We start from the raw sequence: 26,199 nt of genomic DNA, 5'->3' as shown, positions 1-26,199 counted from the left end.
TCACTGTATTGAGGATTTGGTTTGTTTTGCTTAAAAACCTATTGTACTTCTTCACTGCTTTCATTTTTTTTTTAAACAAAACATTGACCTTACGTTTTTAAAATATTTATTTATACAACTTTCTTCCAAAGGGCATTAAGCAGTTATTTATTTTTGGAGCACACGAAATAGCACACTGTCTAGCAAACAGCAGGTTTAGAATAACCATTGTAAGATAAATGAATGAATAAGTAAATGAAGCCATTAACATGGATGGAGAATTAGAGAAGGACATTCTAAATGTGAGTCACCATATGTGCAAACAGGTTGGAGTTAGAGATGAAGACAGAGCATTTGAGAGACAATAATCATCACCAAAATTCAGTAATAATAGCAATGGTTACTGTAATGTTGTTTGTGGAGGTCTTTTCTCTTCAATAGTACCTGAACGTTAATGTCATTCAATGTCAACTTTTGAATGACCGTGGTATGATATTTTAATAGATATGATAAATAATAATTCTGTGCTCGTGTTCTTAAAAGTTCTAACAATTGTGACAAACCTTACTTAGCCTGAGGTTGAATTTCTAGAGGGATCATTAAATACTAGGATATTCTCTAAAAGACAGAAAAAAATGCTTATCTGGAGAAGGGAATGGAAGATAAGTATTATAAGCTAATATCATTATGCCCAAGTCATAGAAAATGGTTATGACATTACGACTGTAATGCAGATACATACTGCCCAGACATCTCGTTAGCCAAAGTTGGTTCTCTAAATAGGAAGATTTTTAAAAACTGAAATTGTTGTTATTGACTTTATTTGACCGGGAGATCACAAAAAATTACAAAAAAATTGAATACAATTTACCACTCAGAAGTTTAACTGATTGTTCTAAAACATATAATGTAGTTTTCTTTTGCTCTACTGAGACTGCTAAGGGGACCAATATCTTGGCCAGTGCAAAAGGCATAGAACACACTCCCAGCTAACAGAGGCTCTTGATGTTCAAGAGCATTTGGGCTAAACTATCTCAGAAAGAATTAGATCATTCATATATTGGAGGCAAGGGAAAGGTATCTGCCTTGATGCCTCACTTACTCTGTGTTTTCAGGAGGCCTAGATATAGTTTGCAGCAGTGCTGTTGGATACTAGGAAATCTCATCTTCGGTATCTGCTGAGGCTGGGGGTATGCCCCATGGCAGCGAATTTAAAATTGCTTCAGCTTCAAGAGGAAAAACAAATTTTAGAACACCTGAATCTCTGCAGGGGAATCTCTGAATATTTTCCTGCATAAAGCATATAGCACTGTAGATCACCAGTTAGTATCTTTAGAATTGGCAACTATTAATTGAAAAACGAATTTTTCTTCTTATCTCTCTCTCACTTTCAAATAACAGAAAAAAATGAGAATTTCTATTTGTATAGTTAGAATTCTATATAATACCTGCAACATTTTCAACACATGAGGAATGTAAATTGAAGCAAATAATGATGAAAGGAGGAAAGATATTTATGGGGTTTGGAAAAGCTATAATCTTAATTCTCTTGTGAAGCATTATTTCTCAACAAATTATTTTTTTAGAACTGTTCTGAACTAGAGTTCACAACTTACCTATAATTTTGTTTGGCAAAGATAAATGTTTAGGTATTCTGTGATATGCTAGATCCTTTCCTTGAAAATAGTAGATTAGTTTTAGGGAAAATTTAAGGCATTTAAGTATTTTTTTTTTAAAGAAATAATGGTCATTACTTGCTTTCTTTTAAAATAAGCATTCTCTTTCCAATATGTATACAGCCACCAGAGGTGCTGAAAAGGTTCTAGATTTCTATAAAGCCATGATTTTATGGAACATTTAAGTGGCAGTAATTTGGCTGGCTTTACCATCAGCTGCATAAACATCAATGTCTATTGACACATTATAAAGGCACAAGTGGAGTGTAGCCTGACATCCTGATGCGTGTGCTGATGTTTAATAGTGCATCTGTATCACTTTTCCCTGTAGGAAATAACAGGATGTTGCATTGTAATTTTTTACTACTGTGTAATAAAATATAGCTGTAATAAATAGCATCTAAGCAAATAAAGCAGATTTGGACCAAATCCATTTTGCCTTCATCACTTAGTATATAGCTTATGCTTTTAAGTAGTTGTGGATCCTAAATTGGCTTAATTGGATCAACTTGCATTTGACTGTCTTTGACTGCAGTGAAGTAGAGACAGATATTTTATTTTTATTTGCTATTTAATATTTAGGTAATATTTTTTAGTAAATTTGCTTTTGTATTCCATTGTGCTTATTAACAGTTTGTCTGGATTATGATCTAAATTGTGTTCCGATTAAGTTAGTTGACCTTTTAAGCTTATTATTGCTGTTGCTTTGTTATTTTTACTGTTATTCGTATACCTAATGTTGATAATTAAATAGTCAAACCAAGACTGTTGTGTACTGTTAAGAAAGTTTACAATTGACTGTGAATGTCCTGGTAGTAGGAACAATATTTAACTCAGTTTTGTAGCGCAGTTAGCTAGCCCCACTTTAGGTTTAGTGTGGCTCTTTCTTTGTTTGTTAGCTTGATTATTGAATGAAAATGATTGTAAACAATGTTCTTTTGAAATCTAAATATATAAAAGTTTGCCTTTTATGTAATTTAATTTGTCATCCATTTTAATAGAAATAAAAGTTAAAGTAGCACATTGAAATATTAAAATATTAAAAACTGCTGCCTATTAGGAATTTTGCCAAACATTAGAAGAAAATAGCATATTTGGGATGTACAAAAATGATTTCAGACAAGTTTTTTAAAACTCTTCTTTTTTGCTTTTTCAAAAATACCTAGTTCATCTTTGCTCTTGATTTTTTATTGTAATAACCACAGCATGCTATTCTTAAAATTATAATAAGCATATAATTTGAAATAGTATCCTAAAGAAATAAGAGACATAACAATTTTTCACTTATAGGTATACATAAAACTGTTTGCATATTTATCCCATATGAATTTGAGAATTTAACTTTCATTGTTAAGGGGGAAAGTAGAAAAAATGTTAAAATGTTAAAATTTTTGTTATTAGCATTTCCTTTATATCTCTTGAATGCATACTTCAAAAAGAATTGATTACATTTAGTAACAATGGAAATTAAATTCAGCATTAATTAAATTTAAAAATAATGCAATACTTTAATTCGGTAAATCATTTTCATAGTTTGCTGTTCTTTGACTTTTGTTATTCTGAAAAATATTATTTCACTTTAATAGACTTTTTTACTTTTTAAAGAGTTGTGTTGCTAGCTGTGTGCAACATCCATTATTTTTAAAAAGGTCTATGGATGCATTAACTTTTTCCTACAAAAAGCCAACAGGTTAAAAAAATTTTAGTGAACCTTATTTGAAAGGATGATATGAATTTTCCCGCAATAGGCATGCAATATCTAAATAACTTAAAACGTAGATTTATATACTCTTCTTTTTATGTCTATAACATATAGACATAAAATATAAATACTTAAAAGTAATGTCCTCAAAAGGCAGAGTAAAATACCCACACATACACAAATCCTTTGAACTTCATCAAGGAGGTTAACTTTTGCTTATCTATAATACCAGTATTACCTAACCTTATTATGACTAGCTTGAATCATGTATGTGTAAAACTTCAGTTATCTAGGATCTTGTTTGGGTGGGTGTGGGGGGAATTCTTTGGGTAGAAAAAAATTTCTGAAAAGTTGAGGCAAATATCCCTCCTATTCTAGTGTCCACTGAAGATGTTTGCATTTGAATAGTGAAACTATTTCCAAAGTTTTTTCTGTTTTCCTCAGAGCTTTAGGTATTTCTTCTGGATGTCAGTTTGTCAATACCCTGCTTTTGCTTCTTCTGATTTCTGTTTGTTAGAACTCTGTATAGGAAAGAAAGAATAAGTAGGTCTTGATTGAGGGCCTCTCCATGAAGTTGAGTTGAATTTTAGTGCAGTGTGCCTTTTTTTTTCACAAACACGTTTTCTGATTCAGGCTTGTAAGTTACGTTGGTTTGATTTCCAGATGCTGGAGTCTCAGATAAGGGACTATTACTGTGGAACATAAAGCACATTTTTAAGACCTCAGTACTGAAGATTTTCTGCTTGAAATCTTAGACAAAGTGAGAAATAAAGCTTCATGCGATGAACTACAGGCGATGTGGGAAGGGGGCAGAGAAAAAAGGAGAAAGCAGAATGGCAATGCAATGGAAATCTGATATTTGATATGTAAGTTAATCCCTTTCAGACCTCCAGCCAGATTTTTTTTTTCACTTGTGCAGAAGCATTTCTTTATTTCCTTCTTTCTGCTTTTTGATCCCACATTCTGCCCCCTGCACAGTTGGAATGTTCCCAAAACACTTTGGCAGAGGTCACTTCTCAGAAGCTTTTTAAACTTTAGTTAGAATACATTTATTGATTTTTTTTAATGACCAGAGGAATGAGGATTTTTGGAAAAAGCTCATCTGAGATTCAGTGTCTGGCTTGGCAATCCAAACTATTGTAAACCTCTGAGAACACTTCATTAGATGCCAGGTTCTTGTGTTTAGTAAAACAGTAAGGATTCTGGCGTATTGGATTTTCGTGAGATTCGTATCACCTGACAATTTGGCCTTCTAGGTATGTGACGTAAACATCATTTTTTCTGGAACTGACATTCAGAAACTGCTTAAGTTTACAAAAATTTGGTAACTCTTAAAAAAAAATCTATCATGAGTCTGTAGAAGGTATTTGGTAGCATGTGTTGGCACAATAACTTGTTCTTAGGCTATTTTTCCTTGTATTTAATAGTTCAAGATTAAACTCTAAATTTATTTATCTAAATTTACCATGAAGAGAAGGTACAGTTTTGTGAACTAAAAACTGGAGAGTTAAAGACAGGATAAATAAATGTTTAAAGAAAAGGATTTTTTTTTAAGTAGAGCATTTCTGCTTTAATGAAATTTTAAGCTTGAATGAAATTTTAAATTTCTTGCTCAAATTTTGGACATAAACCGGGACAAGATTTCCTACATCCATAACCCTGAGATAATTATCATATGAATCATCAAGTGTACTCCCTAAGTTACTCTGACTTACGCTGTCCCAGCATGCATATTTCAGGTTAGATTTTGGTATGTTTAACCAGTGTGAAAGGAAAGGAGATGGAGCAATGGTAGACTGCTTAAATAATATATATGTTGAAAGCTGATTATTTTGCAACACATTTCAAAATGTTTTAGTATAGAGCTTCTGTAAACGGTTAAGTATCTCCAAGACATTCAAAGTGAATTAATTAATATGCAATCTTTCCAAAATACAGCTCCTGTAAAGACCAAGGTGTCTATATGTTCTCTTTGTATATTCATCTTAGAAAAAAATACATGAGTTTAGAATTCATATTTGAAGAAGCAGTAGCAATCAGTGTCACTTAATTGCAGGTATATATTGAAAATTACCTATTTGCTTTGTGAGTGGTAGTTTCTCATTTTAACAGGAGTTCTGAGAACAAATGTTTTCTTTCCTGACTTGACTCCCTTGTATTTTGAACAATATTTATTATTAAAATATACTATATTCCTACTGAAGTTGAACAAATGAACATTGATCTTTGTAATCCCCTTCTTCCCAAAACTTAAGTACTTAAATATAAATTGTTATATTTTCATTACCTGCAAAGCAAACTTCCAATTGTTTTGAACTGTTTTGTCATAGAATATGTAAATGTATGTACTGTTTAACAATTATTATTTCATGATATAAACTGCAGGGTAGATTTCAGCATGTTCTACTAGAAAATTACCACTTAAAAGTATAGAGGGTAGTCACATTTTATTATAAATGAGAGAAGCTTAATAATTCCATTATAGAAGTTGGAAACCATGATTAGTATGCAAATACCACTTGTCATGTGTAATTATAGTCATAACATAGCCATTTTTGAGGGATAAAAACAGAGGGTAAATTAAATATATATTTTTTAACATTGATAATTTGAAAGCTATTTCTTAAGCAGAGAAAGAAAGGAGCAGGCGTTGCTGAGGAAATATCTTCCTGGAAGCCCACCAAGTCTCCCTAGGGTTACAGACATGGGCTGCTGACTACTTGTAATGCAGAAGTGTTTAAAGGAGAGCAGGAAACCCCCTGCCCCAGGTCATTAGTCCATCTTGCCCATATGGAATTTCCATTTTGTACTGAATCCTTTTCTAGATGTCTGTTCAAGCCTCAATCAGTCACATCTGCTGTGTATTTTACCATCTTTTCTCCCTTCATAAGAAGCTTCTTATTTTCCTATCTACAGCAGAATGCTAGAACTCTTCCTGAGGGTGGGTTATTCACAGCAGGTCTTGTTTTCTCCTTTATTATGTCATAGGACAATGGCTACATAGTTCCTTAGATACTAGCAGTAAGTTGAAGCATCTGTGAGTCAATCCTCAGCTAAACGTGAAGAAAGAATTGATTGTGACTATGGAAGCTGTGGGAGCTTTGGGTAGCTTTTGATACTTGAGAAAGAATAATTCTCTGCACTAAAGGAAATAGAGAAAAGACCTAATCCTTGGTTTTAATGTTAATAAAATCTCTTCTCTGAGGGCAAGAACTGTATCTGTATCTGTTTATACTGCCCTATTCCTAGCTGTTACCACAATGGCTGGGTATATAGAAGACACCTCAGCATGGGTTCTTCTGTTCCCTTCTTTTGCCTTTACCTTCCCTATCATATCCTATGGTATGGTATGGTAGGGAATGGTACGGAATGGTAGAGTATCATATCCTATCCCATCCTCCTATCCTGTCCTATCCTACCCTACCTTATATATGCGGACAGGCAAACTGACAGTCACCACAATGTATTTCTTCCCTTCCTTGCATCAATTATAATGTATTTTAGTGTTTATATAAACAAAATGTATGAAACTCAGCCTTCTATAAGCAAAATTGTTGGCTAATATATTGGCTAAGGTTTGAGGATCATTCTCTGGATTTTCTGCATTTTTTCCCTAATAATAACCTGTGAGTTTCCTTTTTGTTGTACATTTTTATATCCTTTATAGATATGTTGAGTATTACCAAAAAATCAATTATATGTTTTTCAAGGAGGAGGAAGCTTAAGAGTAATTTCATCTATTTGTCATGTTAAAAATGAAAATGCTACCAGATAGAGAAGTTAAAGGATTTTTTTTTCATAGCATAAATAAATAATAAGTGGGATTTTAAAGAATTAGTAGTCATTTTAACATTGGTCTTCTGGTAAAGTTTACAGCTTCTTTCCTTTATTCCCCTATTCTTTCCTTTATTCCCTCTTTTTTTGCTTACTTTGCATTTAGCCCACTCTTCTTTTTCTCTTTGTTTAAGGTAGAAGCTTTGATTATTGATTTGAGATCTTCCTGCTTTTCTAATGTAGGCTTTTAAAGCTATAAATTTGCCTTTGAGTACTGCTTTCACTGCATCCCATAAATTTTGTTATGGTGTGCTTTTGCTTCCATTTAATTAAAATATTTTCTAATTTCTTTTGCGATTTCGTCTTTGACCCTTGGGATATATAGAAATGTTAAAACTTTCAAATATTTAGGGATTTCCCAAATCTATTTTTCTTTTTATTTCTAATTTAATTCTGTTTTGGTTAGACAACACAATTTATATGATTTTTCATCCTTTTATATTTACTAAGATTTGTTTTCTGATCTCACATTAAGCCTATTTGGGGATGGGAGAGAGAGAGGAAAATTCCCAAGCAAAATGACATAGGACCCCCATTGTTCTTACCAGAAGTCCAGTAGTTTTTCTTGATAAACATTTCCTAATTTGTTAAATGACTGGTTAATTTCTATAGTCCTGAAACAGTTGTTTTTGGCAATTTTGTCCAGTTTTATCATTGATTTTTGTGGAGACTATTTGCCAGCCTACTTATTTAGCCATTCTCAAAGTTCCACCCCTAGATACTTTATATAATGGAGTAGTCTTTCTTGGGGCCATAGGCTAATAGGTAGAAAATATGGGTGCATTTAGGACTAAACTTTGTACTACTGATTTAAAGTTTACCAAGCATTTAGAGGTGAATTTGTACAAAAACAGTTGAGACTAATTTTTTGGGAAGATGAGACTTCAGCACAGTATTTAAAACTTTGAACAAGTGTACGGGGGATTGCATTAGCTGACAAGCCACTCTATTCAGAATAATCTAGTCTAAGGTGCCAGTCAGCAACCCAAGCTCACTGTTATGGAAATTCTATTTGGAGTAGAGTGGTGTCAAAAAGTGGTGTTTGTAATACAAAAATTGTGTTCATCCTTTATAAATTCTTGAAAACCAGACTCTGTGAAAAATAAAACAGTGCTTTTGTGGATTATTGAGCAGAAAATCATCATGAGAAAAATGAAGTCTTAGGTTGTTCTGGGAACCATTTGCAAGGCAGATTTGAGAGGGGATTGAATGGTGTTCTGAGAGGTACTATTGAGGTGTGTAGACCAGTGAGACAAGATTAGTGGCAGGCGGTTGAACTAAGTACAAACTGTCTTGCACTTTTGCCTTTAAAATATTTATGTGATAACCATGGTAATATTTGTGATTTATAGCTTTCTAATCTGTAAAATAGGGTGAAAATTTATTTTCTGTCTATTTTACACAGTGATGAGGATTATGATATTGGAAATAGAGATGAAAAAACAATCTGAACACTGTCTAGAGAGAGGTGGCACAAAATGATGCTTATCAATAAGAAATCAAAGTAGAAGATATTTGAAAATCACCCATAGACTAGTCTGGTGAGACCTGAAAGGGGTAGTTGGAAAAAGGATTTGACCATCATAAGTAAAAAGATAACATTTGAAGGCCTAGTTGAAAGTGTGGAGGTGGACTCGTAAATGTGATAATTATGTCTATTTTCAGATCATTGACTCACATTTTCCTATTCAACATCCAAAAAAATTGAAATGATGGATATGAAAGTGATATACTTCTTTTTACAATTAATAAAATTATATTACTAATACCTAATATGTAACTGTTTGTCTAGTTCTAAGAATGATTTAAGGATTAACTCTTGTAGACAAAAAGATATTCCAACATAAAAATTTCTCTAACTCATTGTATTGTTTTTTAAGCCTCAATTATCGCTGACCTTTTTAAAAAATATCACTGTCATCTTAGGCTGAAAGCCATCTATTAACTGACAACAGAATAGTCTTTTAAAAACATGCTTGTTCATGTCACTTCTTCATTGACTCATGAACCCTGACTGGATAGTTCAGTAGGTGATGCCACATAATATTGGAATTAATGTCACTTGGACTGAGAAAATAACATATTTTCCATCTTAATTCCACATTAATTTATAATGGGATTCCTGGAATCTTATTTTAATACCAAAATGTGAAAGTATCTTCTAACAGTAATCAGTGTCATGAAATTCTGAGAGGATCATTTTCTAAAATATTGATTTTGGGAAGTTTATTTTCTGTCTTTCGTTATAAACATCCCGGTAAGAAACATACGCAGTAATAATCAGTATGTTATTTGAAAGGCTTGAGGATGTAGAGTCTGAATTTGGCTTTTTTGCATTCAAATTCTGGCCTTGCCACTAATATCCATACCAACCTCAGAGAATTGTTTTAAAGGTTAAATATGAATTTAATTTAACCTGCCAAAAAAGGAAGACTTTTACATATAAATAGAAAATGTATGTAAATGATTTATACATATATCTATTACACATAATAATATAGTAATATATTTTATAAATATGTAAAAATGTGTGTATGTATATGTATATGTGTAGACACAGACTCACATTTTCTGTGTGTGTGTTTGTGTGTGTGTGTGTGTGTGTATGTGTATGTATCTAGCTCTTTCTTTCACTTACTGCTCCACAACTGGAATGCAGAGGTTAGCTCTGTGAGTGCTATTTTCATCTGTTCAGTTCACTCCTGAATTCATACCAACTAGAGCAGTGCCTGGCATTGAGTAAATATTTGATTAATCAATGAAGTTTCTCTACTTTTTAAACTTTCTATTTTAGGATTAGAAAATGTACCTTGAACATTCATATTTATCATGTATTCCAGTTTTTTTGTAATTGATGAATTGAATGTCATTTTTATTTTATTTTCCATTTTGGAGATCTTATATATGTGATTGGTTTACAAAGTTTGATTTAAAGCAGAAATTAATTTAACTTTTAATTTTTAATTAAAGCAATTTAGTACTCGAACTCAAAACATTTCCATCTAATTCTCAAGACCTAGAGTGAGTTGCAATAATTTCTGGTGCATTGCTTTTTATGTTGCTTTTGAACCATATGGAACTATAAAGTAATGAAGCTATGAACATATATTTGCAGGCATTTATTTTTATCCAAAATAAATTACATTTTTTTGTCTTTCCTCAGTGCTTTGTTCCTAAATAATCACATTGCTCAAAACAATATTTCTAGTAGCTCCTTTTAAAAGATCCCTTTTAGATCAAGTTTATTAATTACAAAAGAAATTCAGTCTTATTACTTTTTACTGATAGAACAGTATCATTTGATATAATACCTTTTCCTGCCCTTCTTGCAGTTTTCTTTTCTATTTTCTTCACCCTCCTGCTCGCCTTTTTCTTTCTAGTGTTTTCCCTCACACCTGGTTGCCTTCTCATTAGCAGGCTAAGTGGCTCTATGTAAGCTTGTCCTTGGTTGGAGCTGTCTGCTGACTCTCAAGTGTCATAAGTGGCTGTAATTGAGAGAGGCATTGAGATGTTGAATAGCCAAAGTGTAAATGGAAGATTCTCTGTCCTTACCTACAAAAAGAAAAAGAATCTATAAAGGTAGCTATACAAAGAAATTCAAAGACACATATAATAGTGTACTTTTGTTTTTGGTCTCAATTTATGTGCAGCCAATACAGACAGTTTCCAATAAACAAGTTTGTGTGTGTGTGTGTGTGTGTGTGTGTGTGTGTGTGTGTGTGTAATTAAGAAATGGAAATGTTTTGTTTACCCAGTCAGCATTTCATGGCGCTGTTAGGTGTTTGGTTGCTTAGAGAGGGGTGATACAGATTGAAGAAGCCACAGTCTCTGTTCTCTAGCAATTCATATTATAGTGTAGCTTTCAGCAAAATAGAGAAATGTACAAAGAGGTATAGGAGTGTCAGGGAAGATAAGACTGGTTTTATCTGTGGTGGAGTGGGTTTGGTAGTATCAGGGAGAACTTTGTGAAATTAGTCATGCTTGGATGTCAGAATGTATTTCCCAGATGGGAGGGAAAAAAGTAAAAGATCTTAAAGGTGATAGTATTGTAGGTAAACCTGTAGAGAACAACCCATGATTGTTTAGATACGTAGAACATTTGAAGATGCGATACGTCAATTCTTCAAAAACCAGGGAAAAAAGTGACGACCAATAATTATTGAGAGAGCATGCTAGAATGATCATCCAGTGAAATTTAAGCAGTTGATTAAAAATTTGTTTTTCCTGCCCAAGCAGTCGAGTGTGGTATTCAAGTATGAACTTGAATTGTTCTTGTGGTACAAAAACCTCACTAATTGGGCAAATACAAGTGGACACTCACTCCAAAAGATACAGTGAGTTTCATTGCTTTAATATTTTTTAAGTCCCTGAACAAAATATTATGCTTTTATTAGTGAATAGCTTTCACTAATTTGTTTTCATTTTATATCATAGTATATCTTATTTTAATCAATAGTGATTTGGTAAAGTAGAGCTCAACTTTAATTTTATGCTATTGACTTTCTGTCCTGTATCTCATTCTTTATCCATTTGGGGGCAAAATTCTAGAATAGATAATGGATTTTGTCGCTGTTTAGCATATATATAGTTACTTAACCTCCTGATTGCATACTACCACTAATAGCATAAATAAATACTAAATATAATAATAATTAACTAATACAAAGAGCTTTGTGTAAAGCTCTTTGTGTAGTCACTAAAACTAGTAACTAAAACTAAAGAGCTTTGTGTAAAGCTCTTTAAATAGACATACTAGAACATTCAAAAATTGATATGGCCAGTTGCAAAACCATTAGAAAATATTAAATATCTAAAGAAAATACTTTGAAGGATAATACTATTTTCTGGGTGTAAAAAGTCTGTTTTATTATTTGTTTAATAAAATAAAAAAATTATGGGAATTTAAAGAAAATAAAAACTCAAATGCCTCTATAAATCTTTCATTTAACTAAACTTACATTTTTGTTTATTTCTATTTTTTAAATCCAAATTTATTTAGATTATTGTGAATAAATAGATTACAGTATTTGTGTCTGTATACATAAATAAGGGTGCGTGTATGTATATGTGTACGATTAAATGTGCTAAGGTGCTTCTCAATTTGTTTTGTATGCCTGTTACCTAATGGCAAAAGTGATAAGACTAATCCCAGTATCTTAGCTAGAAGAGCCTGTGGCAAGAAATAGGGACATTTCTTGGAAATAGCAAAATTTATATTAAAAACTGTTATATTCTTTTAATTAGGAAAAGAAATCTGTAGCTACCAAATCCATCAATTTTCCCAGTAAACATTATAATAAATTAGATAGTCTAGGAAGATGTGTCATCTGCATCCTAAATTTCCCCTACATACCATAGTTCTGCTGTGAGACCTCAGGCATTGTGGGAAATAATAGACTTGACAACCAACAAGAAATATTCAAAAAGTTCTACAACTGTAACCATAAAACAGAAGATTTAATTTTTCTCATCATCAAATTAAATATTTTTTTCTTTTTTTTCAGAAATGTTTAATTTGGTAAATCGGAGGAAAAAAACATGGATTTTTAGCAATTGAAGAGCAAATTAAGGTAATTAGTAGTTATTATTGCCAACCATATAATTTCAAAATTTATTTAAAAATGTTTACATTCAAGTTAATATATTGTTTTATGAGTCTTTATCGTATTGAAACATCAGCATATTTGTAATGTGTTACTAAAATGGAATTTTACATATTTTTGGAAAATAAATTGCCATTTCTTGTTATACATTTTCCAAAAATCGTATTTCTTGTGAACAAATTATAAGTTATCTAATTAAAAATATTGCTGTTGTGAGGAAATATACTCCAGCTATATGAAAAATAAATGAGCTAAAAATAACAGTTTTAGTAGGTCTCCACCTTTTCAGAAAGGCACATATGTTTTATTACTTTCTTAACTAATGTAGAATAACCATATTGAGTTTTTTTTCAGTTGCTACATGTACACTAACACAATGTGTTAAAGTCATTTTTCTTTAATTCATTAAGTTTTCAATTACATATTCATAATGTTGAATATAAATATTAGGTAATAAAAGATATTCTTTTGGTAGCAACACGATGTTTAATATTAAGCAAATTACTTTAAAAAATTACGTTGTTATTTATCAGAAATATATTTATGAAGTCCAGTATAAAACATTTCAAGCAGTGTAACTTTAAGTCAATATCCATATTTACATCTTCCCCAGAAAATCATAGAAGGCAAAACAGGCCCGCATATTAATCAATCAACAGTTCAATAAGAATTTCCTCTTTTCTTGAAGTCACTGAAAGTAATTCCTGTAAAGTTACTTTGTAAAGTTTAGCATGTACATTATTATAAATACAGAGCCTAATATTTGAAATATCAACTTTCTTATTGTTCTTCATATTAAAATGATTTAAGTTCATTTCATTTTGAATTATTGACATAATTGATATGTACTTTAATTGCTATCATCTATTTTCAAATATTCCGTACTTTTTTCTGAGCTTTAAGAGTAAAGAGTGACTTAAAACTTTAAAAATATTGCACTTGCCTTTCTATGCACTACGTTTTCCAGTTGATGTTTTGTCTTTTAAATATTTTTGCTTTAATTTCTTTGTCATTGTTTTCTTCCCCTTATTTATTTCCATATGCAAGCAAAGTTGTTCCTGTTTTACAGAAGAGATATGATTGAATCTCTTTCATTTGGAATTTCTTGTCAGTGTTTTCTTCTTCACACTCAGTCACATTTGCAAACAATTAATATTATTTCCTTCTTTCAGAATAGATGTGATTCTTTCATTTATATTTATTAGCTTATTTATACATTAACAACTAAACTTGGCAGACATTCTTTTACAAAGTTGAATATGTAATAGTTTATTTGGTACTTAATGTTGGTGAAATAAATAAAACACGCTCATGCAATCATCCTTTTTATAAAAATTAATCCAAACAAACTTAGATATGTTTGCTGTGGACATATTAAAAACTAGTGAGAAAGATGAAGTACTGCAGATACTATTGTGCACATTTTGAGAGTTCCTGACAGACTGCTGAAGAAAGAAAGGTGGGAGCAGTTCACTTCTGCTGGAGGCGCCGAAACCTTCAGAGAAGCTGTGAAATTCACGGAGGAGTTGTTGTGACAGGGAAGGTGAGGTTATACATTCCAGGCCCACACACTAGTTTGTGAAAGAGCAAGGGATGGCCATTGAAGGATTGCTGTTTCCACTGTGGCTGAAGGATTACATATGTGGTAAGACAATGTTAGGAGAGGAGTCAGGCGAAGTTGGCTTGAAACAGTCCGTGATGTATCATGTTTGCCTCACAAAAGCTTAATTTTCTATTCTAGATGCCCCTGGAATGTTCAAAAGTATTCAGGGGGATGTTGGAATAAAATTTCAGAACATCTCCTCATATTTATTTTCTTTATGAAAAATCAGAAAGCATTACGGCGAAATAATATTTAATTTAATGACTGCCACAGGTCCCAAATATGAAGTTTATAGAGAAATCATAGGGATTGTTGCCCCGTTAAATGTTAGGCAGGTTTGTTTTCTAATATTTTAATTGAGATATAATTCATGTACCATAAATTTACCATTTCAAAGTATACAATTCACTGTTTTTTTTAACTATATTCACAAAGTTGTGCAGCTATCACTGCTCTCTACTTGCAGAATATTTTTATTTCCCCAAAAGGAAACCTTGTATCCATTAGCAGTTACTTTTCATTCCACTGTTGCCCCACCCTCTGGAAACCACTAACATACTATCACTGAGGGTCTACCACATAAATAGAATCATATGTTTGGCCTTTTGTGTCTGTCTTTTTCAGTTAGTATAATGTTTGCAAGTTTCACCCTTGTTGTAACATGAATCATTACTTCATTTCTTTTATGGCTGAATGATATTCCATTATATGGATATACACCACATTTTGTTTGTCCATTTTTTAGTTGATGGACTTTTTAAAATGTTTAAGCTCTTATGAATAACTTTACTTTGGAGATTTCTGTACAAGTTTTTGTGTAGGTGTATGTATTTATTTCTCTTGGATATACACCTAGGGTTGAATTTCCTGGGTCACATGTTAACTGTATGTTTAGCTTTCTTAGGAACTTCCAAATTGTTTTCCAAAGTGGCTGCACCATTTTACATTTCCACTAGAACTGTGTGAGTGTTTCAATTTTGCTGTATCCTTGCTAAAAGTTGTTATTATCTGTCATTTCGATTACAGCTATCCTATTGGATGTCAAGTGGCTCCTCGTTGGGATTTTGATGGTGGTGGTTGTTTGAAAGGGTATTTTACTGTACTCATGTTGCATGTATTTGGTTAAGTGCATTTATGGAATTACTATCATTTTTAACTCAACTAGTCCTTACATCTAGCAAATTGCTTTTATGTAGCCCTAACGTCAAAATTGGAAAAATGAAGATTATTTTACTAATACATGACCAAGGCAACATTAAGAAAATGGCAGCTGATATTTCCCCTACTTCTATTATAGGTTATTTTTCAGTTACATTATATAACGTAAACACTACTCAGATTTATTAAGGAGCTAACCAAAAACTTAAAATAATCAAGAAGACTATGAAATATGGATTTGACTCTTAAATTCTAAGTGATTAAACTTGTCCTAAGAATATATTTTGTTTTGAGGTATAAGTTAATGATAGTACACAGCAAAATAAATAGTAAGATTTGTAATAAATTAACATCTGGAACATACATGTAAAACTTCTGGGTTTGTTCAGCAGGGTTTATACTCATGGTCAATCTAGCAATTTACAAATTTTTACTAAACTTTATGATAAATCTTTAGAAGCCTCATTTGAGATTTCTTGCAGGGAAGGAATAAAGTCATTAGAGAAAGTGTAGCTCTTTCTGCTATGGTAAAAATGGCTGAAATCACATGAGAAAAATATGGCAATAAATAAAAATGTATTACTTTATCAGCAAATGTTTTTAGAAGATGACATAGAAAACACTGACTTAATCAGAAAAAATAAGTATTAGAATGGATTATATAATATGAGAAATTCAGTCTTCATTTGGACAAAATGTATGCATTTCCAACATGTGTCAATTTATATTTGCTAGATTGTATTTTTTCAAGGCTGGTTTATTGATATCTATTTTATATATAATGAATTCAGTCTCTGCAACATATGAATGTGTTTTGACAAGCACATAAAGTTGTGAAAATATCACCAAAATCAAGATCTAGAACGTATATCGGGGGACCTGCCCCAATAATCACGTAGGTTCTTTTCTATTTTTCCCAAGCATTGGCTAGCTTGAGAAATAAAGGGACAGAGTACAAAAGAGAGAAATTTTAAAGCTGGGCATCTTGGGGAGACATCACACGTTGGTAGGATCCGTGATGCCCCACAAGCCACAAAAACCAGCAAGTTTTTATTAAGGACTTTCAAAAGGGGAAGGGAGTGTGCGAATAGGTGTGGGTGACAGACATCAAGTACTTAACAGGGTAATAGAATATCACAAGGCAAGTGGAGGCAGGGCGAGATCACAGCACCACAGGACTAAGGCAAAATTAAAATTGCTAATGAAGTTTTGGGCACCACTGTCATTGATAACATCTTTTCAGGAGACAGGGTTTTGAGATCAACCAGTCTGACCAAAATTTATTAGGCGGGAATTTCTTCTTCTTAATAAACCTGGGAGCACTATGGGAGACTGGAGTTTATTTCATCTCTGCAGCCTCGACCATAAGAGACGACCACGCCGTGGGGCGGGGCCAGTTTAGAGACCCACCCCCAGGTGCACATTCTCTTTCTCAGGGACGTTCCATGCTGAGAAAAAGAATTCAGCGATATTTCTCCCATTTGCTTTTGAAAGAAGAGAAATATGGCTCTGTTCCACCCGGCTCACCGGCGGTCAGAGTTTAAGGTTATCTCTCTTATTCCCTGAACAATTGCTGTTATCCTGTTCTTTTTTCAAAGTGCCCAGATTTCATATTGTTTAAACACACATGCTGTACAATTTGTGTGGTTAATGCAATTATTACAGGGTCCTGAGGTGATATACATCCTCCTTGGCTGACAGGATTAAGAGATTAAAGTAAAGACAGGCATAGGAAATCACAAGGGTATTGATTGGGGAAGTGATAAGTGTCCATGAAATCTTCACAACTTATGTTTAGAGATTGCAATAAAGACAGGTGTAAGAAATTATAAAAGTATTAATTTGGGGAACTAATAAATGTCCATAAAATCTTCATAATCCATGTTCTTCTGCCATGGCTTCAGCCGGTCCCTCCATTTGGGGTCCCTGACTTCCCACAACAAACATATCCATCATCATCCACCCCTCTCCCACTATCAGCTCTGGGGGCCTCTGGACTCCATTTTAATGATAAAATACACAAAACAACTGAGAGGAAATAAAGAGCTCAAATTTTGAAGACAGAGTCAATAGAGGACCTTGGGCATGGTATTTATCCTCTCTTTGCTTCACTTTCCTCACCTGCATAATTGGGTTAACAATATGATCTACCATATAGCATTTAGAATAGAACAATGCCTGTCTTAAGGACTACGTAAGTGTTTGTAAAATACACTACAGTTTTTTGAGCCTCAAAAGGAAAGATGTGCTGGAGAAGGTCTATTTTCCACAGGAAATGACCTCTTTGAATGTATTTAAACACACAGGGTGAAACCAAAGTTTTCAAAATAAGAAATCCTATACAGTAACATCATTCTCACAGACGTTTGGGTTAATGGCTCCTTTCTTACAGTTCTTTGGGCACAAATTATTGGAGTAATTCTTTAATCCTCTATCTCACACATTACACATCCATCAGCATATTCTGTCTGACCACTTCTAAACACCTCTTAGGCTACTGCCTTTGTCCAAATCACAGTCCTCTTCTGCGTCGATAATTACATCACCTTCCTGTTTTCCTTGCTCCACTGTTGTCACAGACAGCAAATGACGACCTGTTCCATCTTCAACCTTCTCTGCTCTCCAGCTGCCCTGGCTTCATTGCTGTGTGTGGAACACACTAGGCCACACTACCTAAGAGCGTGGGCCTTTCTACTGATCAGTCTCCCCAGTTATTCACGTGGCTTGTTTCGTAGACATTAGGTATTCTGTTCTCATGGTAGCCTTCCGTGCACATTCCCATTTAAAATGGAAACTGTTTGGGAGTAGCCTCTACCCCCATCTCCTGCCTTTTCTCCAGAGCATATATTACCACATTACACAAAATTTGTTTATTGCCTCCTTCCATTATTTTATGTATTCTAAATATTTCCTCTTTATAACATCCTTTTAATTTCTGTTTTTGTGTGCCTTTTATATCACACCATTGGCTTTGCTCATGGATTTGTATATTAGAAAGATAACTGAAAGCAGCATGCATGATCATGTGACTGGAGGCAGGTGGATTACCCAGGAAATATTTGCAATAACTCAGGTGAGATATGAGAAAGATCCAGTTTAACACAACAACAATGGGGATTGAGTGGGAGTAACACATTTAAGACTATTTAGAAGGCAATTGATAGGTCTTAGTGACTGATTGCATTTGAGTAGTGAGAGAAAAGTTGAAATCAGGAATGAGTCGCAGGTTTGAAAGTGGCAACCCTGTTTGTGATGGGGCCATTTATTGAGCAGTGTAGGGAGCAGAATTCTTTGCTTATTTGCTTTTATACACTTTTTATACAGTAACGATGTAATGTCTTCACAGAAATAGTAATGTCTGTTTTTTTACAGAAATAATATCCAGAGCTAGATGTTAATTTTCATCTCTAGGTAGGAGTGATTTCTGTAAATTTAACACTTTAAACTGAAGGTCATTAATTGTCTCGCTTTTTTACCCCTTTTTTATAGAAAATTTAAAAAGAAGTTTTGGTTTGCCAGGAGATTATGTTTTCTAATTAATTTCAAAACCACAGTCAGAATGTGCGGGATGTAAAAACTGGCTACGAGCAGGGTAAAAGCACATTAATTATTCAGACAGTCATTCCTGCTTATTCCACTCTTGGAGATATCGTGGCTGTCAGAATCTGTCAGCTGTATATAGTTAGTGCCCTTTAGAATTTACATGCATAAATGGTGACCTTTAGAAATCTACATAAAGATGAGTCTGGCATTCGAATGATAGCTGCCAGTCAGTTGAGCAAAGCGAAAGTTGTCAGCTACTACTTAATCCACAGAGCGGGCTGTGAAGCCATGAACAGCAAATGGAGTGTATACAAAACAACAATAATACTTTTTTTCCCTCCAAAACAAAAATAAAATTCATTTTTAACAGAATTTCACAAAGGTTATAACCAATTACTTGGATCAGTATTTTTGGTGTGTATAGCTTTTCTCACTAAATCTGTTAAAACTTATGTTAAATTTTAAAATAATGACTAACTTCAAAATTTAGTTATTTTAAAATTAATGTTTATTACTAGATTTTTATGTTATAAAGTGAGTGCATACTCATTGCTATGTTAACTCTCTATTTTTTCTTATGTTTACAGCTAAACCCTGAGCTAGCAGTAGCCCAGTTAAAATCTTGTGTTCTGATCCTTGTCTTGACCAGACCTTATTTATCTTAAAGTGTCCACTGCTGTGTCTAATCCACGGCATTGAAAAAATATTATGATGGTCCAAAAAAGGCTGCTTATTTCTGCCTGAATCAAGGATACTATGTTGAATAGAGTGAGGTCTGTTCTGAGCTATAAATATTTATAGATTGGTGTTTTGTGTCATAGCTAAACAGTGCATTATTAGCTATTGACATTTTGTTTTCTTGCAGGAGGGGGATTTGTTCATTGTTCTCTTTCAGTTGACAATATACATTTAAATTTTTTGAGAACATACATTTAAAATTAGTTATTGTAAATATTTGATGAACTAACAAATAGATACACCCATGCAACCACAACTGTTGCCTTTCCATCTGTATTTATGCTTGTAGTCTTTTTGTTTGTATGCTTTGTTTTCTGTAGAAAATTCTATGAAATGGAAAACCTGTAGAGAATTGTGCAATTTTTACCGCAATTAGGATCCAAAACAGTTTTATCACCTAAAAATTCCCTAGTTCTGCTTCTGTGTAGTCAAACTCTGCCTCTGCCCCTAACTCCCAGCAGTCACTGGTCTGTTCTCCATTCCTATGTATCGTACAATGTGTAGCCTTTTGTGATTGACTTCTTTTTCTCAGCATAATGCCTTTGAGGTTCATCCCTGTTGTTGAGTGCCCCAATAATTCATTCATTTTTTTTTATTGCTGATTAATATTTTATTGTATAGATGTATCTCAGTTCATTTATCTGCCTATTGAAAAATACTTGAGTTATTTCTAATTTGTAATGATAATAAAGATTGTGTTAGTTCATTGGTACTGCTATAAAATACTGCTAGAAACAAGGCAATTTATAAACAGAAAAGGGTTTATTGTGGCTCATAGTTCTCCAGGCTGCACAGGAAGCATGGCCCCAGCATCTGTTCCTGCTGGGGGCCTCAGGGAACTTACAGTCATGGCAGAAGGCAAAAGGGCCTGGTGTAGCTCACGGCCAGAGAGAAAGCAAGAGACACAGGTGGGGGTGGTGCCACACTCTTTTAAAAAACCAGATCTCACGTGAACTCAGAGTGAGAACTCACTCCTTACCTCAAGAAGGGTACCAAGCCATTCATGAGGGATTCACCTCCATGACCCAATCACCAGGCTACACTCTGGCATTAGGGATTACATTTCAACATGATGTTTGGAGGGGACAAACATCCAAACCACATCAAAGTTGTTATGAACATTCATTTGCAATGTGTGTGAGTCTGCATGTATGTGCATAAGTTTTCATCACTCTAGGTTAAATACCCAAGTGTGGGATTGCTGGTCATATAGTAAGTCTATCTATTGATTTTTTTTTTTTTTATTTCTAAGTTTCATTTCTATTACCTGTTTTGTTCCAGTTTCTATTTATTTCTATTTATGGTGCCATTTTTATTAAATTGTTGGTATGCAGAAAGTTTTATCTTCTTCAAACACTGGATTTTGTTAATTTTTTTTAACGCTAGTATAACTATGGCAAGACCTGCCTTTATTGCTGTTTAGATTTAGGTAAGAAAATTATCCAAGTGAAAAATGCTACTTTTTTTTTTTTTTTTTTTTTTTTTGAGACGGAGTCTGGCTTTGTCGCCCAGGCTGGAGTGAAGTGGCGCGAGCTCGGCTCACTGCAAGCTCCGCCTCCTGGGTTCACGCCATTCTCCTGCCTCAGCCTCCCGAGTAGCTGAGACTACAGGCGCCCGCCACCACGACCGGCTAATTTTTTTTTTTGTTTGTTTGTATTTTTAGTACAGACGGGGTTTTGCCATGTTAGCCAGGATGGTCTCGATCTCCTGACCTCATGATCCACCCCCCTCGGCCTCCCAAAGTGCTGGGATTACAGGCGTGAGCCCCCACGCCCAGCCAAAATGGCACTTTTATGATATTTTCCTTCTATGATATTTTTGTCTTTTCTTTATGAGTTTTGTCTTGTTTCCTGTTGCAGATGATGCCAAAACAACTGACCATAGAAATAAGGTTTAACTGTTTTCGGTACTGGATGGATATTCAGCTGTTTTATTGTAATTAAAGCACACGTCAAGTGCCCTTCAGAATTTACATGCATAAATGGTTTTCTTTTTACATAGAAAAGAGTCTCATGTGCCGGGCGCGGTGGCTCACGCCTGTAATCCCAGCACTTTGGGAGGCAGAGGAGAGGGCGGATCACGAGGTCAGGAGATAAAGACCATTCTGGCCAACGTGGTGAAACCCCATCTCTGCTAAGAATACAAAAACTAGCTGGGCATGTGGTCCAGCTACTTGGTAGGCTGAGGCAGGAGAATCGCTTGAACCCGGTAAGCAGAGGTTGCAGTGAGCCCGGATCGCGCCACTGCACTCCAGCCTGGTGACAGAGCGAGACTCCGTCTCAAAAAAAAAAAAAAAAAAAAGAAAAGAAAGAGAGAGAAGAGTCTCATGAGAAAATATTTACAAATATATTCTAACAAATTTGGTCATCTAGTATACAAAACCTCTCAGATTAAATACACCAAATTATGAAACGATGGAAATACTAACAACAAAACATGAATCTGGCATTGGATATTAGGAATAGGAACCAAATAAACACTAAAAATCATCATAAAATTATTAAATATAGCTGGCTCTATCCCTTATATGTCACAGCAAAGTTTCTCTATGTATCTAAGAGCCGCTGAGTTATACACAATTTTCAAATCTGGTTCCTGTTAGAAACAACCCTGGATAAGGTTCTCTTCATTCTAAGCCTGGTTTTGCCATTAACTTGGTCTGAGACCCAGGACACACCACACAATCTCCCTGGATTGTAGTATTCTCATTTGTCCAATTAGCAAGAACAGCACTAGATTATCCATAAATGACCTCCTTGATCTAAAAAAATATGATGTTGTAATTCTGTGATGATCTTGGGTCATTGAGAAGAAAAAGTTAGTTGGCCTCTGTGTTTAGTATACTCTGTCAGAAGTCAATGATATGCACATTTTTAAAGACCTTAAAAAATACTTAAAGAAAAACAGTTTTGGTGCCTGACAGAAATCCACTAAGTAATCCAGAAGCTTAAATATTATAGAATCATTAATTTTTGTAATGTTTTTCAAAATTTTAATATTAAAAAACTTTTAGATGTAATTTAGATTAAGCAAATACAAGAGTAAATGTAAATTCATTTCCTCATTTTTTAGTATAATGAGATTTTATTGAGAATTACATTTTTCAATTTTTTTCAGAATTTAAAATGTCAATAATAATTTAGAGCCTTTACTTAATTATGAAACACAGGCTTTATTATAAATTATCATTTTTTTCAGGGTGAATATACATTTTTAAAAGTTTCAAGCTTATATACTTACAAGAAAATGAGACATTAAAAATATTACTTTTACTTCTATTGCTGTAGTGCAGAACATTAAGTACAATCTTTCAAATGCTAATTTGAAATGCTAATGAATATCATCATAACTCTTGAAGAGGAATGAAAAATAAAATATGTCAATTTTAATTTACTTTAAAATAAATCATTTATTTAGCACATATTGTATTAGTAGTCTGGTGTGCATAAGACCTCTGCTGTGTTCTGGAGTAATAATGTCATACCATCTGGAGAAAATTGGAAGTCTAGTTGGGGCTACAGAAACATGTACTGCTAGCTGTATGATAATATGACAAGTACTCTAATAGGAACATGAGGAATAGAGAGTAATTAATTCTTAATAAAATTCTTTGTGAAAACTTTGCAGAATTTATAGCATATGAAAAGGATCTTATTAGTGGAGAACAGAGAATGGTCATTCTAAGAGTATGGTCATGGTAAGACCATATTATTTATTATAGAATAATGAATAATCTGTATTGGAGAGAATATAATTTTCCTGAGTGATAGAGTGTTGGATAAAGAAGCAAACAAGAGGAAATTTAAGGACATATTAGGAGAAATCTTTTTATATTATTATGTATTTAGTAGGGACCGATGTATACATATGATATGGTTTCATTAAAGAATAAGATCTCTAAAGAGTGTAAGACATACATTAAAGATGGGATAAAATGATCAGATAAAAATCTGAAATGGATGGCTGGATCGGACAGCTACAGTATTCTTTGAACTGTTCCCAAAATGCAGTGCCCTGAGCACTGATGAAAAGTTCAAATGACAAACTCCCCTCACTGAACTTTTACACAAACCATTGAAATATATACATTTACAATTTATTTGGCCCAGGAATACCACACTTTTTCTTCTTTAAAACATTACAAATTTATATTTAAATATAAAAAAAAATTACGTATCTTCCCTATCCGTCCAATATACAATACATGTAGTTTTCCCTTGATTTCTAAAATGTGTTTGTGGAAGAGAATTTAATTGCTTTAAAAAAAGAAATAAAGAAATTGGATTGCTTGGTTTGGCTTACTGCTGCCTTGAATGTTCTGAGAACAATAATGCAATTAGCTAAAATGTTTATTCACAAAATTTAATTCCTGGGGAGTATATTCTCAAATTGCATCTTACAAGTGTAATGGAAGCAAGCAGTTGTTGGCTTTGCTGCCAAAATTCTGAATGGCTAGATTTTTATAAAACTTGGGTATAATGTATGTATAATCTTGTAAACTCTCCATTTTAAAATGAAGAAACTAAATTTATGAAGAAACTAAATAACGAAGAAACTTAATTTTATACATACTTTTGTTAATTGTGTTTCAGTGTTCTCAGCCACAAATGAAGAAATCTTCAGTGTTATTAATTCCACAAATAAACATTTTAATAGATTATGTTTCATTTCAATTTAATTTCATACCTGATTAAATACGCTGAATTAATAGTATTTTTGGATTGTCAGTTCTGGGACAATCTAGTGATAAGGTGGTTGAAAATATAAGTGTGGTATTTATTCTGGACAAAGTATAAATATCCAAGAAAACTGAATGCTTCTTCTCATTACACCAGTATCAGTCAGTATTGCAGCAGTAATTCCCTATGATAACACCTTTGAAAAGAATTGCTAATAAGACAAGGACAGAGGAAATGTATTATAAAAACCTTTGCTGTATATATAGCTTATATGGCTTCTGAAAGGCACATTGTGCTAATGCTAATTGACAAACAAGGAATAATGAATGAATGGAGTCTTCACCAAACTAACCAGGGTGTTTTGTTGTTATGAGACCATAATTTATTCACAAAACTTATACAGATGATTTCTATTAACTTTGCCTTATTGTATTATGTTATTTCAGGTGCTTTCTCAGCTGGCCTATTTTCTAGCTGCAGTTAAAACATACTCACTATTATGTGTTAATTTTACACGACAAATATAATGAAAATATGAAGGTTTTAATAGGTAATGACCTATTCTGAATTCGTTCAGTAAAATATTATAACAAATTAAAGCTTTCATTGAAAAAAATAGCCAATGGTAACCCATTTGAAAGAGGCCAGAAAATGATAAGATATCTGAAAATATTTTAACGGGCATGGACTTCAATAAAATACGAGGGAACAAATTTAATATAAAACAATTTGGAAAATTTTGATATGGAGGGGAATAGCTGAACTGTTAATGTAGAAAGAGGAACACATAGATTTATTATCCCACCTGTTGAGAGCACATTTTGCTAATGCTAATTGACAAACAAGGAATAATGAATGAATGGAGTCTCCACCAAACTAACCAGGGTGTTTTGTTGTTATAAGACCATAAGTTGGGAAAACCACATCTGAATTGAGATCATATTCAAATTGCCTTTACTATAGCCTGTTTTAGCTAAGGAGGGAAAGGATTTATTTGTAAAGTGCTACCTACAGTGTGCTTTTCACCCAAATGCTTGGCAGATTTCCCATACATATATGTCATCTAGTACAACATCCTTTTAGCTTTAGATGTAGCAGAAAGTGAACTTTTAACAAAGTTTAAAATTAATGAAAAACCATTAGATTTTTCTCATTATTTATATTTATGTTTAATACATTTAGAATGCAAATTAAGTTATAATGTTGGCCCATTTCTGTCATTACTGATGATAAAGTTTTTAATTTTAAAAAAGAAATTATTTACTTTTGTTGATAATGCCATAGATCAGACCAAATTGAGTATTAAAAAAAACTTTTATAGGAATATACATATCAAATTACATAATCACATTCGTGATGTTAATCAGTAAGGAGAGATTCTTACTAGGTTTACATTGGCTGAATGATTGCCAACTTGATTCAGTCAAACCAATGTGTTCAGCATTATTTCATTTTAAGGACTTTGACCTCTAACAGCATATTGTACAGTGTAGGTCAAAATGATGAGTAACCAACAAAATTTTGGCTTTCCCAATCACTACCTTTTCTGTTGCATCAAAGCTTATATCATCCAGGAGGGAAATCTTTGTCATTATTATTAATGTATAAAGTAGTAACTATAAATTTACTATAAATCTACTTTTTTCCAGCAAATGTATTCATTTATAATTCAACACTAATAACA

The 26,199-nt window shown here is 33.1% G+C and overlaps 1 protein-coding gene across 23 annotated transcripts in view; it reads left to right on the top strand.

The window, feature by feature from the left end:
* The window catches only part of ADGRL3 (adhesion G protein-coupled receptor L3), an 849,533-nt gene that overhangs the window by 163,951 nt on the left and 659,383 nt on the right, over positions 1 to 26,199 (top strand). For 21 of the 23 annotated variants that reach the window (XM_063663660.1, XM_054484631.2, XM_063663656.1 and 18 more), the window contains one exon: positions 12,696 to 12,761. The exons of the other annotated variants lie outside the window; for them this stretch is intronic. The gene's annotated coding sequence lies outside the window, so the exon portion shown is untranslated. The remainder of the gene's footprint in view (positions 1 to 12,695; positions 12,762 to 26,199) is intronic. 23 annotated transcript variants of the gene reach the window in all.

This window comes from Pongo pygmaeus, chromosome 3, assembly GCF_028885625.2.
Source record: "Pongo pygmaeus isolate AG05252 chromosome 3, NHGRI_mPonPyg2-v2.0_pri, whole genome shotgun sequence".
Classification (NCBI taxonomy): Eukaryota; Metazoa; Chordata; class Mammalia; order Primates; family Hominidae; genus Pongo; species Pongo pygmaeus.
This window is presented reverse-complemented; position numbering and strand designations above follow the sequence as displayed.